Source organism: Lichenostomus cassidix, unplaced genomic scaffold (assembly GCF_008360975.1).
Source record: "Lichenostomus cassidix isolate B80296 unplaced genomic scaffold, HeHo_3.0 HiC_scaffold_50, whole genome shotgun sequence".
Taxonomy (NCBI): Eukaryota; Metazoa; Chordata; class Aves; order Passeriformes; family Meliphagidae; genus Lichenostomus; species Lichenostomus cassidix.
The window spans coordinates 32,950-45,388 of NW_028147631.1; the positions used below are offsets into that span (position 1 = coordinate 32,950).

At 66.0% G+C, this 12,439-nt stretch overlaps 36 non-coding genes and 1 pseudogene across 36 annotated transcripts; all 37 read right to left on the minus strand.

Annotated features, from left to right (window-relative positions):
* Positions 1-107: 107 nt before the first annotated feature.
* Positions 108-226, minus strand: LOC146421745 (5S ribosomal RNA). The gene has a single exon (XR_014848556.1). It is a non-coding gene; the product is annotated as a 5S ribosomal RNA (ribosomal RNA).
* Positions 227-446: 220 nt separating this feature from the next.
* LOC146421746 (5S ribosomal RNA) lies at positions 447-565 on the minus strand. Its single transcript, XR_014848557.1, has one exon. It is a non-coding gene; the product is annotated as a 5S ribosomal RNA (ribosomal RNA).
* A 220-nt stretch (positions 566-785) lies between these two features.
* Positions 786-904, minus strand: LOC146421747 (5S ribosomal RNA). Its single transcript, XR_014848558.1, has one exon. It is a non-coding gene; the product is annotated as a 5S ribosomal RNA (ribosomal RNA).
* Positions 905-1,124: 220 nt separating this feature from the next.
* On the minus strand, positions 1,125-1,243 carry LOC146421748 (5S ribosomal RNA). The gene has a single exon (XR_014848559.1). It is a non-coding gene; the product is annotated as a 5S ribosomal RNA (ribosomal RNA).
* Positions 1,244-1,463: 220 nt separating this feature from the next.
* Positions 1,464-1,582, minus strand: LOC146421749 (5S ribosomal RNA). The gene has a single exon (XR_014848560.1). It is a non-coding gene; the product is annotated as a 5S ribosomal RNA (ribosomal RNA).
* Positions 1,583-1,802: 220 nt separating this feature from the next.
* Positions 1,803-1,921, minus strand: LOC146421750 (5S ribosomal RNA). Its single transcript, XR_014848561.1, has one exon. It is a non-coding gene; the product is annotated as a 5S ribosomal RNA (ribosomal RNA).
* Positions 1,922-2,141: 220 nt separating this feature from the next.
* On the minus strand, positions 2,142-2,260 carry LOC146421751 (5S ribosomal RNA). Its single transcript, XR_014848562.1, has one exon. It is a non-coding gene; the product is annotated as a 5S ribosomal RNA (ribosomal RNA).
* A 220-nt stretch (positions 2,261-2,480) lies between these two features.
* On the minus strand, positions 2,481-2,599 carry LOC146421752 (5S ribosomal RNA). Its single transcript, XR_014848563.1, has one exon. It is a non-coding gene; the product is annotated as a 5S ribosomal RNA (ribosomal RNA).
* A 220-nt stretch (positions 2,600-2,819) lies between these two features.
* On the minus strand, positions 2,820-2,938 carry LOC146421753 (5S ribosomal RNA). Its single transcript, XR_014848564.1, has one exon. It is a non-coding gene; the product is annotated as a 5S ribosomal RNA (ribosomal RNA).
* Positions 2,939-3,158: 220 nt separating this feature from the next.
* Positions 3,159-3,277, minus strand: LOC146421754 (5S ribosomal RNA). Its single transcript, XR_014848565.1, has one exon. It is a non-coding gene; the product is annotated as a 5S ribosomal RNA (ribosomal RNA).
* Positions 3,278-3,497: 220 nt separating this feature from the next.
* On the minus strand, positions 3,498-3,616 carry LOC146421755 (5S ribosomal RNA). The gene has a single exon (XR_014848567.1). It is a non-coding gene; the product is annotated as a 5S ribosomal RNA (ribosomal RNA).
* Positions 3,617-3,836: 220 nt separating this feature from the next.
* On the minus strand, positions 3,837-3,955 carry LOC146421756 (5S ribosomal RNA). The gene has a single exon (XR_014848568.1). It is a non-coding gene; the product is annotated as a 5S ribosomal RNA (ribosomal RNA).
* Positions 3,956-4,175: 220 nt separating this feature from the next.
* LOC146421757 (5S ribosomal RNA) lies at positions 4,176-4,294 on the minus strand. The gene has a single exon (XR_014848569.1). It is a non-coding gene; the product is annotated as a 5S ribosomal RNA (ribosomal RNA).
* A 220-nt stretch (positions 4,295-4,514) lies between these two features.
* On the minus strand, positions 4,515-4,633 carry LOC146421758 (5S ribosomal RNA). Its single transcript, XR_014848570.1, has one exon. It is a non-coding gene; the product is annotated as a 5S ribosomal RNA (ribosomal RNA).
* A 220-nt stretch (positions 4,634-4,853) lies between these two features.
* On the minus strand, positions 4,854-4,972 carry LOC146421759 (5S ribosomal RNA). Its single transcript, XR_014848571.1, has one exon. It is a non-coding gene; the product is annotated as a 5S ribosomal RNA (ribosomal RNA).
* Positions 4,973-5,192: 220 nt separating this feature from the next.
* Positions 5,193-5,311, minus strand: LOC146421760 (5S ribosomal RNA). The gene has a single exon (XR_014848467.1). It is a non-coding gene; the product is annotated as a 5S ribosomal RNA (ribosomal RNA).
* A 220-nt stretch (positions 5,312-5,531) lies between these two features.
* Positions 5,532-5,650, minus strand: LOC146421761 (5S ribosomal RNA). Its single transcript, XR_014848468.1, has one exon. It is a non-coding gene; the product is annotated as a 5S ribosomal RNA (ribosomal RNA).
* Positions 5,651-5,870: 220 nt separating this feature from the next.
* LOC146421762 (5S ribosomal RNA) lies at positions 5,871-5,989 on the minus strand. Its single transcript, XR_014848469.1, has one exon. It is a non-coding gene; the product is annotated as a 5S ribosomal RNA (ribosomal RNA).
* Positions 5,990-6,209: 220 nt separating this feature from the next.
* Positions 6,210-6,328, minus strand: LOC146421763 (5S ribosomal RNA). Its single transcript, XR_014848470.1, has one exon. It is a non-coding gene; the product is annotated as a 5S ribosomal RNA (ribosomal RNA).
* Positions 6,329-6,548: 220 nt separating this feature from the next.
* LOC146421764 (5S ribosomal RNA) lies at positions 6,549-6,667 on the minus strand. Its single transcript, XR_014848471.1, has one exon. It is a non-coding gene; the product is annotated as a 5S ribosomal RNA (ribosomal RNA).
* Positions 6,668-6,887: 220 nt separating this feature from the next.
* LOC146421765 (5S ribosomal RNA) lies at positions 6,888-7,006 on the minus strand. The gene has a single exon (XR_014848473.1). It is a non-coding gene; the product is annotated as a 5S ribosomal RNA (ribosomal RNA).
* Positions 7,007-7,226: 220 nt separating this feature from the next.
* On the minus strand, positions 7,227-7,345 carry LOC146421766 (5S ribosomal RNA). The gene has a single exon (XR_014848500.1). It is a non-coding gene; the product is annotated as a 5S ribosomal RNA (ribosomal RNA).
* A 220-nt stretch (positions 7,346-7,565) lies between these two features.
* On the minus strand, positions 7,566-7,684 carry LOC146421767 (5S ribosomal RNA). Its single transcript, XR_014848474.1, has one exon. It is a non-coding gene; the product is annotated as a 5S ribosomal RNA (ribosomal RNA).
* A 220-nt stretch (positions 7,685-7,904) lies between these two features.
* On the minus strand, positions 7,905-8,023 carry LOC146421768 (5S ribosomal RNA). Its single transcript, XR_014848475.1, has one exon. It is a non-coding gene; the product is annotated as a 5S ribosomal RNA (ribosomal RNA).
* A 167-nt stretch (positions 8,024-8,190) lies between these two features.
* LOC146421769 (5S ribosomal RNA) lies at positions 8,191-8,311 on the minus strand (annotated as a pseudogene).
* A 220-nt stretch (positions 8,312-8,531) lies between these two features.
* On the minus strand, positions 8,532-8,650 carry LOC146421770 (5S ribosomal RNA). The gene has a single exon (XR_014848476.1). It is a non-coding gene; the product is annotated as a 5S ribosomal RNA (ribosomal RNA).
* Positions 8,651-8,870: 220 nt separating this feature from the next.
* Positions 8,871-8,989, minus strand: LOC146421771 (5S ribosomal RNA). Its single transcript, XR_014848477.1, has one exon. It is a non-coding gene; the product is annotated as a 5S ribosomal RNA (ribosomal RNA).
* A 220-nt stretch (positions 8,990-9,209) lies between these two features.
* Positions 9,210-9,328, minus strand: LOC146421772 (5S ribosomal RNA). The gene has a single exon (XR_014848478.1). It is a non-coding gene; the product is annotated as a 5S ribosomal RNA (ribosomal RNA).
* Positions 9,329-9,548: 220 nt separating this feature from the next.
* LOC146421773 (5S ribosomal RNA) lies at positions 9,549-9,667 on the minus strand. Its single transcript, XR_014848524.1, has one exon. It is a non-coding gene; the product is annotated as a 5S ribosomal RNA (ribosomal RNA).
* Positions 9,668-9,887: 220 nt separating this feature from the next.
* On the minus strand, positions 9,888-10,006 carry LOC146421774 (5S ribosomal RNA). Its single transcript, XR_014848503.1, has one exon. It is a non-coding gene; the product is annotated as a 5S ribosomal RNA (ribosomal RNA).
* A 220-nt stretch (positions 10,007-10,226) lies between these two features.
* On the minus strand, positions 10,227-10,345 carry LOC146421775 (5S ribosomal RNA). Its single transcript, XR_014848513.1, has one exon. It is a non-coding gene; the product is annotated as a 5S ribosomal RNA (ribosomal RNA).
* Positions 10,346-10,565: 220 nt separating this feature from the next.
* LOC146421776 (5S ribosomal RNA) lies at positions 10,566-10,684 on the minus strand. Its single transcript, XR_014848466.1, has one exon. It is a non-coding gene; the product is annotated as a 5S ribosomal RNA (ribosomal RNA).
* A 220-nt stretch (positions 10,685-10,904) lies between these two features.
* Positions 10,905-11,023, minus strand: LOC146421777 (5S ribosomal RNA). The gene has a single exon (XR_014848485.1). It is a non-coding gene; the product is annotated as a 5S ribosomal RNA (ribosomal RNA).
* Positions 11,024-11,243: 220 nt separating this feature from the next.
* LOC146421778 (5S ribosomal RNA) lies at positions 11,244-11,362 on the minus strand. The gene has a single exon (XR_014848525.1). It is a non-coding gene; the product is annotated as a 5S ribosomal RNA (ribosomal RNA).
* A 220-nt stretch (positions 11,363-11,582) lies between these two features.
* LOC146421779 (5S ribosomal RNA) lies at positions 11,583-11,701 on the minus strand. The gene has a single exon (XR_014848479.1). It is a non-coding gene; the product is annotated as a 5S ribosomal RNA (ribosomal RNA).
* Positions 11,702-11,921: 220 nt separating this feature from the next.
* LOC146421780 (5S ribosomal RNA) lies at positions 11,922-12,040 on the minus strand. The gene has a single exon (XR_014848514.1). It is a non-coding gene; the product is annotated as a 5S ribosomal RNA (ribosomal RNA).
* Positions 12,041-12,260: 220 nt separating this feature from the next.
* On the minus strand, positions 12,261-12,379 carry LOC146421781 (5S ribosomal RNA). Its single transcript, XR_014848480.1, has one exon. It is a non-coding gene; the product is annotated as a 5S ribosomal RNA (ribosomal RNA).
* Positions 12,380-12,439: the final 60 nt, after the last annotated feature.

Consider the following 12,439-nt stretch of genomic DNA (forward strand, 5'->3'; position numbering starts at 1 on the left):
CCGAGGACCACTCGGCTCACGGGCTCTGGCGTCCTCCTGCCCCTCGATGCTGCCGCCCAATAAAAAACGAGGCGCCCGGTCCCCAGGGGCCAGCGTGCTGCAAAAAGGGCCTACAGCACCCGGTATTCCCAGGCGGTCTCCCATCCAAGTACTAACCGGGCCCGACCCTGCTTAGCTTCCGAGATCAGACGAGATCGGGCGTTCTCAGGGTGGTATGGCCGTAGGCACCCCTGAGCCCCAGATCACCGCTCTTCAGCGTGCAGAGGCAACCTCCCCGCCACGTCCCGCAGCGTTACAGGCCCACCGGCCGGTCGCCCGGGCTGCCCGAGACCCGAGTGCCCGAGGACCACTCGGCTCACGGGCTCTGGCGTCCTCCTGCCCCTCGATGCTGCCGCCCAATAAAAAACGAGGCGCCCAGTCCCCAGGGGCCAGCGTGCTGCAAAAAGGGCCTACAGCACCCGGTATTCCCAGGCGGTCTCCCATCCAAGTACTAACCGGGCCCGACCCTGCTTAGCTTCCGAGATCAGACGAGATCGGGCGTTCTCAGGGTGGTATGGCCGTAGGCACCCCTGAGCCCCAGATCACCGCTCTTCAGCGTGCAGAGGCAACCTCCCCGCCACGTCCCGCAGCGTTACAGGCCCACCGGCCGGTCGCCCGGGCTGCCCGAGACCCGAGTGCCCGAGGACCACTCGGCTCACGGGCTCTGGCGTCCTCCTGCCCCTCGATGCTGCCGCCCAATAAAAAACGAGGCGCCCAGTCCCCAGGGGCCAGCGTGCTGCAAAAAGGGCCTACAGCACCCGGTATTCCCAGGCGGTCTCCCATCCAAGTACTAACCGGGCCCGACCCTGCTTAGCTTCCGAGATCAGACGAGATCGGGCGTTCTCAGGGTGGTATGGCCGTAGGCACTCCTGAGCCCCAGATCACCGCTCTTCAGCGTGCAGAGGCAACCTCCCCGCCACGTCCCGCAGCGTTACAGGCCTACCAGCCAGTCGCCCGGGCTGCCCGAGACCCGAGTGCCCGAGGACCACTCGGCTCACGGGCTCTGGCGTCCTCCTGCCCCTCGATGCTGCCGCCCAATAAAAAACGAGGCGCCCAGTCCCCAGGGGCCAGCGTGCTGCAAAAAGGGCCTACAGCACCCGGTATTCCCAGGCGGTCTCCCATCCAAGTACTAACCGGGCCCGACCCTGCTTAGCTTCCGAGATCAGACGAGATCGGGCGTTCTCAGGGTGGTATGGCCGTAGGCACTCCTGAGCCCCAGATCACCGCTCTTCAGCGCTCAGAGGCAACCTCCCCGCCACGTCCCGCAGCGCCACAGGCCCACCGGCCGGTCGCCTGGGCTGCCCGCGTCCCTACTGCCCGAGGACCACTCGGCTCACGGGCTCTGGCGTCCTCCTGCCCCTCGATGCTGCCGCCCAATAAAAAACGAGGCGCCCAGTCCCCAGGGGCCAGCGTGCTGCAAAAAGGGCCTACAGCACCCGGTATTCCCAGGCGGTCTCCCATCCAAGTACTAACCGGGCCCGACCCTGCTTAGCTTCCGAGATCAGACGAGATCGGGCGTTCTCAGGGTGGTATGGCCGTAGGCACTCCTGAGCCCCAGATCACCGCTCTTCAGCGTGCAGAGGCAACCTCCCCGCCACGTCCTGCAGCGCCACAGGCCCACCGGCCGGTCGCCTGGGCTGCCCGCGTCCCTACTGCCCGAGGACCACTCGGCTCACGGGCTCTGGCGTCCTCCTGCCCCTCGATGCTGCCGCCCGATAAAAAACGAGGCGCCCAGTCCCCAGGGGCCAGCGTGCTGCAAAAAGGGCCTACAGCACCCGGTATTCCCAGGCGGTCTCCCATCCAAGTACTAACCGGGCCCGACCCTGCTTAGCTTCCGAGATCAGACGAGATCGGGCGTTCTCAGGGTGGTATGGCCGTAGGCACTCCTGAGCCCCAGATCACCGCTCTTCAGCGTGCAGAGGCAACCTCCCCGCCACGTCCCGCAGCGTTACAGGCCTACCAGCCAGTCGCCCGGGCTGCCCGAGACCCGAGTGCCCGAGGACCACTCGGCTCACGGGCTCTGGCGTCCTCCTGCCCCTCGATGCTGCCGCCCAATAAAAAACGAGGCGCCCAGTCCCCAGGGGCCAGCGTGCTGCAAAAAGGGCCTACAGCACCCGGTATTCCCAGGCGGTCTCCCATCCAAGTACTAACCGGGCCCGACCCTGCTTAGCTTCCGAGATCAGACGAGATCGGGCGTTCTCAGGGTGGTATGGCCGTAGGCACTCCTGAGCCCCAGATCACCGCTCTTCAGCGTGCAGAGGCAACCTCCCCGCCACGTCCCGCAGCGTTACAGGCACACCGGCCAGTCGCCCGGGCTGCCCGAGACCCGAGTGCCCGAGGACCACTCGGCTCACGGGCTCTGGCGTCCTCCTGCCCCTCGATGCTGCCGCCCAATAAAAAACGAGGCGCCCAGTCCCCAGGGGCCAGCGTGCTGCAAAAAGGGCCTACAGCACCCGGTATTCCCAGGCGGTCTCCCATCCAAGTACTAACCGGGCCCGACCCTGCTTAGCTTCCGAGATCAGACGAGATCGGGCGTTCTCAGGGTGGTATGGCCGTAGGCACCCCTGAGCCCCAGATCACCGCTCTTCAGCGTGCAGAGGCAACCTCCCCGCCACGTCCCGCAGCGTTACAGGCCCACCGGCCGGTCGCCTGGGCTGCCCGAGACCCGAGTGCCCGAGGACCACTCGGCTCACGGGCTCTGGCGTCCTCCTGCCCCTCGATGCTGCCGCCCAATAAAAAACGAGGCGCCCAGTCCCCAGGGGCCAGCGTGCTGCAAAAAGGGCCTACAGCACCCGGTATTCCCAGGCGGTCTCCCATCCAAGTACTAACCGGGCCCGACCCTGCTTAGCTTCCGAGATCAGACGAGATCGGGCGTTCTCAGGGTGGTATGGCCGTAGGCACTCCTGAGCCCCAGATCACCGCTCTTCAGCGTGCAGAGGCAACCTCCCCGCCACGTCCCGCAGCGTTACAGGCCTACCAGCCAGTCGCCCGGGCTGCCCGAGACCCGAGTGCCCGAGGACCACTCGGCTCACGGGCTCTGGCGTCCTCCTGCCCCTCGATGCTGCCGCCCAATAAAAAACGAGGCGCCCAGTCCCCAGGGGCCAGCGTGCTGCAAAAAGGGCCTACAGCACCCGGTATTCCCAGGCGGTCTCCCATCCAAGTACTAACCGGGCCCGACCCTGCTTAGCTTCCGAGATCAGACGAGATCGGGCGTTCTCAGGGTGGTATGGCCGTAGGCACCCCTGAGCCCCAGATCACCGCTCTTCAGCGTGCAGAGGCAACCTCCCCGCCACGTCCCGCAGCGTTACAGGCACACCGGCCGGTCGCCTGGGCTGCCCGAGACCCGAGTGCCCGAGGACCACTCGGCTCGCGGGCTCTGGCGTCCTCCTGCCCCTCGATGCTGCCGCCCAATGAAAAATGAGGCGCCCAGTCCCCAGGGGCCAGCGTGCTGCAAAAAGGGCCTACAGCACCCGGTATTCCCAGGCGGTCTCCCATCCAAGTACTAACCGGGCCCGACCCTGCTTAGCTTCCGAGATCAGACGAGATCGGGCGTTCTCAGGGTGGTATGGCCGTAGGCACTCCTGAGCCCCAGATCACCGCTCTTCAGCGTGCAGAGGCAACCTCCCCGCCACGTCCCGCAGCGTTACAGGCCTACCAGCCAGTCGCCCGGGCTGCCCGAGACCCGAGTGCCCGAGGACCACTCGGCTCACGGGCTCTGGCGTCCTCCTGCCCCTCGATGCTGCCGCCCAATAAAAAACGAGGCGCCCAGTCCCCAGGGGCCAGCGTGCTGCAAAAAGGGCCTACAGCACCCGGTATTCCCAGGCGGTCTCCCATCCAAGTACTAACCGGGCCCGACCCTGCTTAGCTTCCGAGATCAGACGAGATCGGGCGTTCTCAGGGTGGTATGGCCGTAGGCACCCCTGAGCCCCAGATCACCGCTCTTCAGCGTGCAGAGGCAACCTCCCCGCCACGTCCCGCAGCGTTACAGGCACACCGGCCGGTCGCCTGGGCTGCCCGAGACCCGAGTGCCCGAGGACCACTCGGCTCACGGGCTCTGGCGTCCTCCTGCCCCTCGATGCTGCCGCCCAATGAAAAATGAGGCGCCCAGTCCCCAGGGGCCAGCGTGCTGCAAAAAGGGCCTACAGCACCCGGTATTCCCAGGCGGTCTCCCATCCAAGTACTAACCGGGCCCGACCCTGCTTAGCTTCCGAGATCAGACGAGATCGGGCGTTCTCAGGGTGGTATGGCCGTAGGCACTCCTGAGCCCCAGATCACCGCTCTTCAGCGTGCAGAGGCAACCTCCCCGCCACGTCCCGCAGCGTTACAGGCCTACCAGCCAGTCGCCCGGGCTGCCCGAGACCCGAGTGCCCGAGGACCACTCGGCTCACGGGCTCTGGCGTCCTCCTTCCCCTCGATGCTGCCGCCCAATAAAAAACGAGGCGCCCAGTCCCCAGGGGCCAGCGTGCTGCAAAAAGGGCCTACAGCACCCGGTATTCCCAGGCGGTCTCCCATCCAAGTACTAACCGGGCCCGACCCTGCTTAGCTTCCGAGATCAGACGAGATCGGGCGTTCTCAGGGTGGTATGGCCGTAGGCACTCCTGAGCCCCAGATCACCGCTCTTCAGCGTGCAGAGGCAACCTCCCCGCCACGTCCCGCAGCGTTACAGGCACACCGGCCGGTCGCCTGGGCTGCCCGAGACCCGAGTGCCCGAGGACCACTCGGCTCACGGGCTCTGGCGTCCTCCTGCCCCTCGATGCTGCCGCCCAATAAAAAACGAGGCGCCCAGTCCCCAGGGGCCAGCGTGCTGCAAAAAGGGCCTACAGCACCCGGTATTCCCAGGCGGTCTCCCATCCAAGTACTAACCGGGCCCGACCCTGCTTAGCTTCCGAGATCAGACGAGATCGGGCGTTCTCAGGGTGGTATGGCCGTAGGCACCCCTGAGCCCCAGATCACCGCTCTTCAGCGTGCAGAGGCAACCTCCCCGCCACGTCCCGCAGCGTTACAGGCCCACCGGCCGGTCGCCTGGGCTGCCCGAGACCCGAGTGCCCGAGGACCACTCGGCTCACGGGCTCTGGCGTCCTCCTGCCCCTCGATGCTGCCGCCCAATAAAAAACGAGGCGCCCGGTCCCCAGGGGCCAGCGTGCTGCAAAAAGGGCCTACAGCACCCGGTATTCCCAGGCGGTCTCCCATCCAAGTACTAACCGGGCCCGACCCTGCTTAGCTTCCGAGATCAGACGAGATCGGGCGTTCTCAGGGTGGTATGGCCGTAGGCACCCCTGAGCCCCAGATCACCGCTCTTCAGCGCGCAGAGGCAACCTCCCCGCCACGTCCCGCGGCGCCACGGGCTTACCGGCCGGTCGCCCGGGCTGCCCGCGTCCCTACTGCCCGAGGACCGCTCGGCTCACGGGCTCTGGCGTCCTCCTGCCCCTCGATGCTGCCGCCCGATAAAAAACGAGGCGCCCGGTCCCCAGGGGCCAGCGTGCTGCAAAAAGGGCCTACAGCACCCGGTATTCCCAGGCGGTCTCCCATCCAAGTACTAACCGGGCCCGACCCTGCTTAGCTTCCGAGATCAGACGAGATCGGGCGTTCTCAGGGTGGTATGGCCGTAGGCACTCCTGAGCCCCAGATCACCGCTCTTCAGCGTGCAGAGGCAACCTCCCCGCCACGTCCCGCAGCGTTACAGGCCTACCAGCCAGTCGCCCGGGCTGCCCGAGACCCGAGTGCCCGAGGACCACTCGGCTCACGGGCTCTGGCGTCCTCCTGCCCCTCGATGCTGCCGCCCAATAAAAAACGAGGCGCCCAGTCCCCAGGGGCCAGCGTGCTGCAAAAAGGGCCTACAGCACCCGGTATTCCCAGGCGGTCTCCCATCCAAGTACTAACCGGGCCCGACCCTGCTTAGCTTCCGAGATCAGACGAGATCGGGCGTTCTCAGGGTGGTATGGCCGTAGGCACTCCTGAGCCCCAGATCACCGCTCTTCAGCGCTCAGAGGCAACCTCCCCGCCACGTCCCGCAGCGCCACAGGCCCACCGGCCGGTCGCCTGGGCTGCCCGCGTCCCTACTGCCCGAGGACCACTCGGCTCACGGGCTCTGGCGTCCTCCTTCCCCTCGATGCTGCCGCCCAATAAAAAACGAGGCGCCCAGTCCCCAGGGGCCAGCGTGCTGCAAAAAGGGCCTACAGCACCCGGTATTCCCAGGCGGTCTCCCATCCAAGTACTAACCGGGCCCGACCCTGCTTAGCTTCCGAGATCAGACGAGATCGGGCGTTCTCAGGGTGGTATGGCCGTAGGCACTCCTGAGCCCCAGATCACCGCTCTTCAGCGTGCAGAGGCAACCTCCCCGCCACGTCCCGCAGCGTTACAGGCCTACCAGCCAGTCGCCCGGGCTGCCCGAGACCCGAGTGCCCGAGGACCACTCGGCTCACGGGCTCTGGCGTCCTCCTTCCCCTCGATGCTGCCGCCCAATAAAAAACGAGGCGCCCAGTCCCCAGGGGCCAGCGTGCTGCAAAAAGGGCCTACAGCACCCGGTATTCCCAGGCGGTCTCCCATCCAAGTACTAACCGGGCCCGACCCTGCTTAGCTTCCGAGATCAGACGAGATCGGGCGTTCTCAGGGTGGTATGGCCGTAGGCACTCCTGAGCCCCAGATCACCGCTCTTCAGCGTGCAGAGGCAACCTCCCCGCCACGTCCCGCAGCGTTACAGGCCTACCGGCCAGTCGCCCGGGCTGCCCGAGACCCGAGTGCCCGAGGACCACTCGGCTCACGGGCTCTGGCGTCCTCCTGCCCCTCGATGCTGCCGCCCAATAAAAAACGAGGCGCCCAGTCCCCAGGGGCCAGCGTGCTGCAAAAAGGGCCTACAGCACCCGGTATTCCCAGGCGGTCTCCCATCCAAGTACTAACCGGGCCCGACCCTGCTTAGCTTCCGAGATCAGACGAGATCGGGCGTTCTCAGGGTGGTATGGCCGTAGGCACCCCTGAGCCCCAGATCACCGCTCTTCAGCGTGCAGAGGCAACCTCCCCGCCACGTCCCGCAGCGTCACAGGCCCACCGGCCAGTCGCCCCGGCTGCCCGAGACCCGAGTGCCCGAGGACCACTCGGCTCGCGGGCTCTGGCGTCCTCCTGCCCCTCGATGCTGCCGCCCGATAAAAAACGAGGCGCCCGGTCCCCAGGGGCCAACGTGCTGCAAAAAGGGCCTACAGCACCCGGTATTCCCAGGCGGTCTCCCATCCAAGTACTAACCGGGCCCGACCCTGCTTAGCTTCCGAGATCAGACGAGATCGGGCATTCTCAGAGTGGTATGGCCGTAGGCAACCCAGAGACCCAGAGGACCGCTCTCCAGCGCGCAGTGGCAGCCTCCGTGCCGTGCCCCGCAGAGCCACGGTTTCACCAGATGGCCACAAGGGCTGCAAGCCACCCTACTGCCCAACGGCCACGCGGCTCACAAGGTCTAGAGCCCTCCTGCCCCTCAATGCTGCGGCCCGATAAAAAACGAGGCGCCCGGTCCCCTGGGGCCAGCGTGCTGCAAAAAAGGCCTACAGCACCCGGTATTCCCAGGCGGTCTCCCATCCAAGTACTAACCGGGCCCGACCCTGCTTAGCTTCCGAGATCAGACGAGATCGGGCGTTCTCAGGGTGGTATGGCCGTAGGCACTCCTGAGCCCCAGATCACCGCTCTTCAGCGCTCAGAGGCAACCTCCCCGCCACGTCCCGCAGCGCCACAGGCCCACCGGCCGGTCGCCTGGGCTGCCCGCGACCCTACTGCCCGAGGACCACTCGGCTCACGGGCTCTGGCGTCCTCCTGCCCCTCGATGCTGCCGCCCGATAAAAAACGAGGCGCCCAGTCCCCAGGGGCCAGCGTGCTGCAAAAAAGGCCTACAGCACCCGGTATTCCCAGGCGGTCTCCCATCCAAGTACTAACCGGGCCCGACCCTGCTTAGCTTCCGAGATCAGACGAGATCGGGCGTTCTCAGGGTGGTATGGCCGTAGGCACCCCTGAGCCCCACATCACCGCTCTTCAGCGTGCAGAGGCAACCTCCCCGCCACGTCCCGCAGCGTTACAGGCACACCGGCCGGTCGCCTGGGCTGCCCGAGACCCGAGTGCCCGACGACCACTCGGCTCGCGGGCTCTGGCGTCCTCCTGCCCCTCGATGCTGCCGCCCAATGAAAAATCCGGTATTCCCAGGCGGTCTCCCATCCAAGTACTAACCGGGCCCGACCCTGCTTAGCTTCCGAGATCAGACGAGATCGGGCGTTCTCAGGGTGGTATGGCCGTAGGCTACCCTGAGCCCCAGATCACCGCTCTTCAGCGTGCAGAGGCAACCTCCCCGCCACGTCCCGCAGCGTTACAGGCCTACCAGCCAGTCGCCCGGGCTGCCCGAGACCCGAGTGCCCGACGACCACTCGGCTCACGGGCTCTGGCGTCCTCCTTCCCCTCGATGCTGCCGCCCAATAAAAAACGAGGCGCCCAGTCCCCAGGGGCCAGCGTGCTGCAAAAAGGGCCTACAGCACCCGGTATTCCCAGGCGGTCTCCCATCCAAGTACTAACCGGGCCCGACCCTGCTTAGCTTCCGAGATCAGACGAGATCGGGCGTTCTCAGGGTGGTATGGCCGTAGGCACCCCTGAGCCCCAGATCACCGCTCTTCAGCGTGCAGAGGCAACCTCCCCGCCACGTCCCGCAGCGTTACAGGCACACCGGCCGGTCGCCCGGGCTGCCCGAGACCCGAGTGCCCGAGGACCACTCGGCTCACGGGCTCTGGCGTCCTCCTGCCCCTCGATGCTGCCGCCCAATAAAAAACGAGGCGCCCAGTCCCCAGGGGCCAGCGTGCTGCAAAAAGGGCCTACAGCACCCGGTATTCCCAGGCGGTCTCCCATCCAAGTACTAACCGGGCCCGACCCTGCTTAGCTTCCGAGATCAGACGAGATCGGGCGTTCTCAGGGTGGTATGGCCGTAGGCACCCCTGAGCCCCAGATCACCGCTCTTCAGCGTGCAGAGGCAACCTCCCCGCCACGTCCCGCAGCGTTACAGGCACACCGGCCGGTCGCCCGGGCTGCCCGAGACCCGAGTGCCCGAGGACCACTCGGCTCGCGGGCTCTGGCGTCCTCCTGCCCCTCGATGCTGCCGCCCAATGAAAAATGAGGCGCCCAGTCCCCAGGGGCCAGCGTGCTGCAAAAAGGGCCTACAGCACCCGGTATTCCCAGGCGGTCTCCCATCCAAGTACTAACCGGGCCCGACCCTGCTTAGCTTCCGAGATCAGACGAGATCGGGCGTTCTCAGGGTGGTATGGCCGTAGGCACTCCTGAGCCCCAGATCACCGCTCTTCAGCGTGCAGAGGCAACCTCCCCGCCACGTCCCGCAGCGTTACAGGCCTACCAGCCAGTCGCCCGGGCTGCCCGAGACCCGAGTGCCCGACGACCACTCGGCTCACGGGCTCTGGCGTCCTCCTTCCCCTCGATGCTGCCGCCCAATAAAAAACGAGGCGCCCAGTCCCCAGGGGCAAGCGTGCTGCAAAAAGGGCCTACAGCACCCGGTATTCCCAGGCGGTCTCCCATCCAAGTACTAACCGGGCCCGACCCTGCTTAGCTTCCGAGATCAGACGAGATCGGGCGTTCCCAGGGTGGTATGGCAGAAGGCACTCCTGAGCCCCAGAGCACTGCTCTCCAGCGCGCAGGGGCAACCTCCGTGCCGTGCCCCACAGAGCCACGGTTTCACCGGATGGCCACAAGGGCTGCAAGCCACCCTACTGCTCAACGGCCACGCGGCTCACAAGGTCTAGAGCCCTCCTGCCCCTCAATGCTGCGGCCCGATAAAAAACGAGGCGCCCGGTCCCCTGGGGCCAGCGTGCTGCAAGAAAGGCCTACAGCACCCGGTATTCCCAGGCGGTCTCCCATCCAAGTACTAACCGGGCCCGACCCGGCTTAGCTTCCGAGATCAGACGAGATCGGGCGTTCTCAGGGTGGTATGGCCATAGGCAGCCAAGAGCTCCACATCACCGCCCTTCAGCGTGCAGAGGCAACCTCCCCGCCACGTCCCGCAGCTTCACAGGCCCACTGGCCAGTCGCCCCGGCTGCCCGAGACCCGAGTACCCGAGGACCGCTCGGCTCGCGGGATCTGGCGTCCTCCTGCCCCTCGATGCTGCCGCCCGATAAAAAACGAGGCGCCCAGTCCCCAGGGGCCAACGTGCTGCAAAAACGGCCTACAGCACCCGGTATTCCCAGGCAGTCTCCCATCCAAGTACTAACCGGGCCCGACCCTGCTTAGCTTCCGAGATCAGACGAGATCGGGCATTCTCAGAGTGGTATGGCCGTAGGCAACCCAGAGACCCAGAGGACCGCTCTCCAGCGCGCAGTGGCAGCCTCCGTGCCGTGCCCCACAGAGCCACGGTTTCACCAGATGGCCACAAGGGCTGCAAGCCACCCGACTGCCCAACGGCCACGCGGCTCACAAGGTCTAGAGCCCTCCTGCCCCTCAATGCTGCGGCCCGATAAAAAACGAGGCGCCCGGTCCCCTGGGGCCAGCGTGCTGCAAGAAAGGCCTACAGCACCCGGTATTCCCAGGCGGTCTCCCATCCAAGTACTAACCGGGCCCGACCCTGCTTAGCTTCCGAGATCAGATGAGATCGGGCGTTCTCAGGGTGGTATGGCCGTAGGCAGCCAAGAGCTCCACATCACCGCTCTTCAGCGTGCAGCGGCAACCTCCCCGCCACGTCCCGCAGCGTTACAGGCACACCGGCCGGTCGCCTGGGCTGCCCGAGACCCGAGTACCCGAGGACCACTCGGCTCGCGGGCTCTGGCGTCCTCCTGCCCCTCGATGCTGCCGCCCAATGAAAAATGAGGCGCCCAGTCCCCAGGGGCCAGCGTGCTGCAAAAAGAGCCTACAGCACCCGGTATTCCCAGGCGGTCTCCCATCCAAGTACTAACCGGGCCCGACCCTGCTTAGCTTCCGAGATCAGACGAGATCGGGCGTTCTCAGGGTGGTATGGCCGTAGGCACCCCTGAGCCCCAGATCACCGCTCTTCAGCGTGCAGAGGCAACCTCCCCGCCACGTCCCGCAGCGTTACAGGCACACCGGCCGGTCGCCAGGGCTGCCCGAGACCCGAGTGCCCGACGACCACTCGGCGCGCGGTCTCTGGCGTCCTCCTGCCCCTCGATGCTGCCGCCCAATAAAAAACGAGGCGCCCAGTCCCCAGGGGCCAGCGTGCTGCAAAAAGGGCCTACAGCACCCGGTATTCCCAGGCGGTCTCCCATCCAAGTACTAACCGGGCCCGACCCTGCTTAGCTTCCGAGATCAGACGAGATCGGGCGTTCCCAGGGTGGTATGGCAGAAGGCACTCCTGAGCCCCAGAGCACTGCTCTCCAGCGCGCAGGGGCAACCTCCGTGCCGTGCCCCACAGAGCCACGGTTTCACCGGATGGCCACAAGGGCTGCAAGCCACCCTACTGCTCAACGGCCACGCGGCTCACAAGGTCTAGAGCCCTCCTGCCCCTCAATGCTGCGGCCCGATAAAAAACGAGGCGCCTGGTCCCCTGGGGCCAGCGTGCTGCAAGAAAGGCCTACAGCACCCGGTATTCCCAGGCGGTCTCCCATCCAAGTACTAACCGGGCCCGACCCTGCTTAGCTTCCGAGATCAGACGAGATCGGGCGTTCTCAGGGTGGTATGGCCGTAGGCAGCCAAGAGCTCCACATCACCACCCTTCAGCGTGCAGCGGCAACCTCCCAGCCACGTCCCGCAGCGTCACAGGCCCACCGGCCAGTCGCCCCGGCTGCCCGAGACCCGAGTACCCGAGGACCGCTCGGCTCGCGGGATCTGGCGTCCTCCTGCCCCTCAATGCTGCCGCCCGATAAAAAACGAGGCGCCCAGTCCCCAGGGGCCAACGTGCTGCAAAAACGGCCTACAGCACCCGGTATTCCCAGGCAGTCTCCCATCCAAGTACTAACCGGGCCCGACCCTGCTTAGCTTCCGAGATCAGACGAGATCGGGCATTCTCAGAGTGGTATGGCCGTAGGCAACCCAGAGACCCAGAGGACCGCTCTCCAGCGCGCAGTGGCAGCCTCCGTGCCGTGCCCCGCAGAGCCACGGTTTCACCAGATGGCCACAAGGGCTGCAAGCCACCCTACTGCCCAACGGCCACGCGGCTCACAAGGTCTAGAGCCCTCCTGCCCCTCAATGCTGCGGCCCGATAAAAAACGAGGCACCCGGTCCCCTGGGGCCAGCGTGCTGCAAAAAAGGCCTACAGCACCCGGTATTCCCAGGCGGTCTCCCATCCAAGTACTAACCGGGCCCGACCCTGCTTAGCTTCCGAGATCAGACGAGATCGGGCGTTCTCAGGGTGGTATGGCCGTAGGCACTCCTGAGCCCCAGATCACTGCTCTTCAGCGCTCAGAGGCAATCTCCCCGCCACGTCCC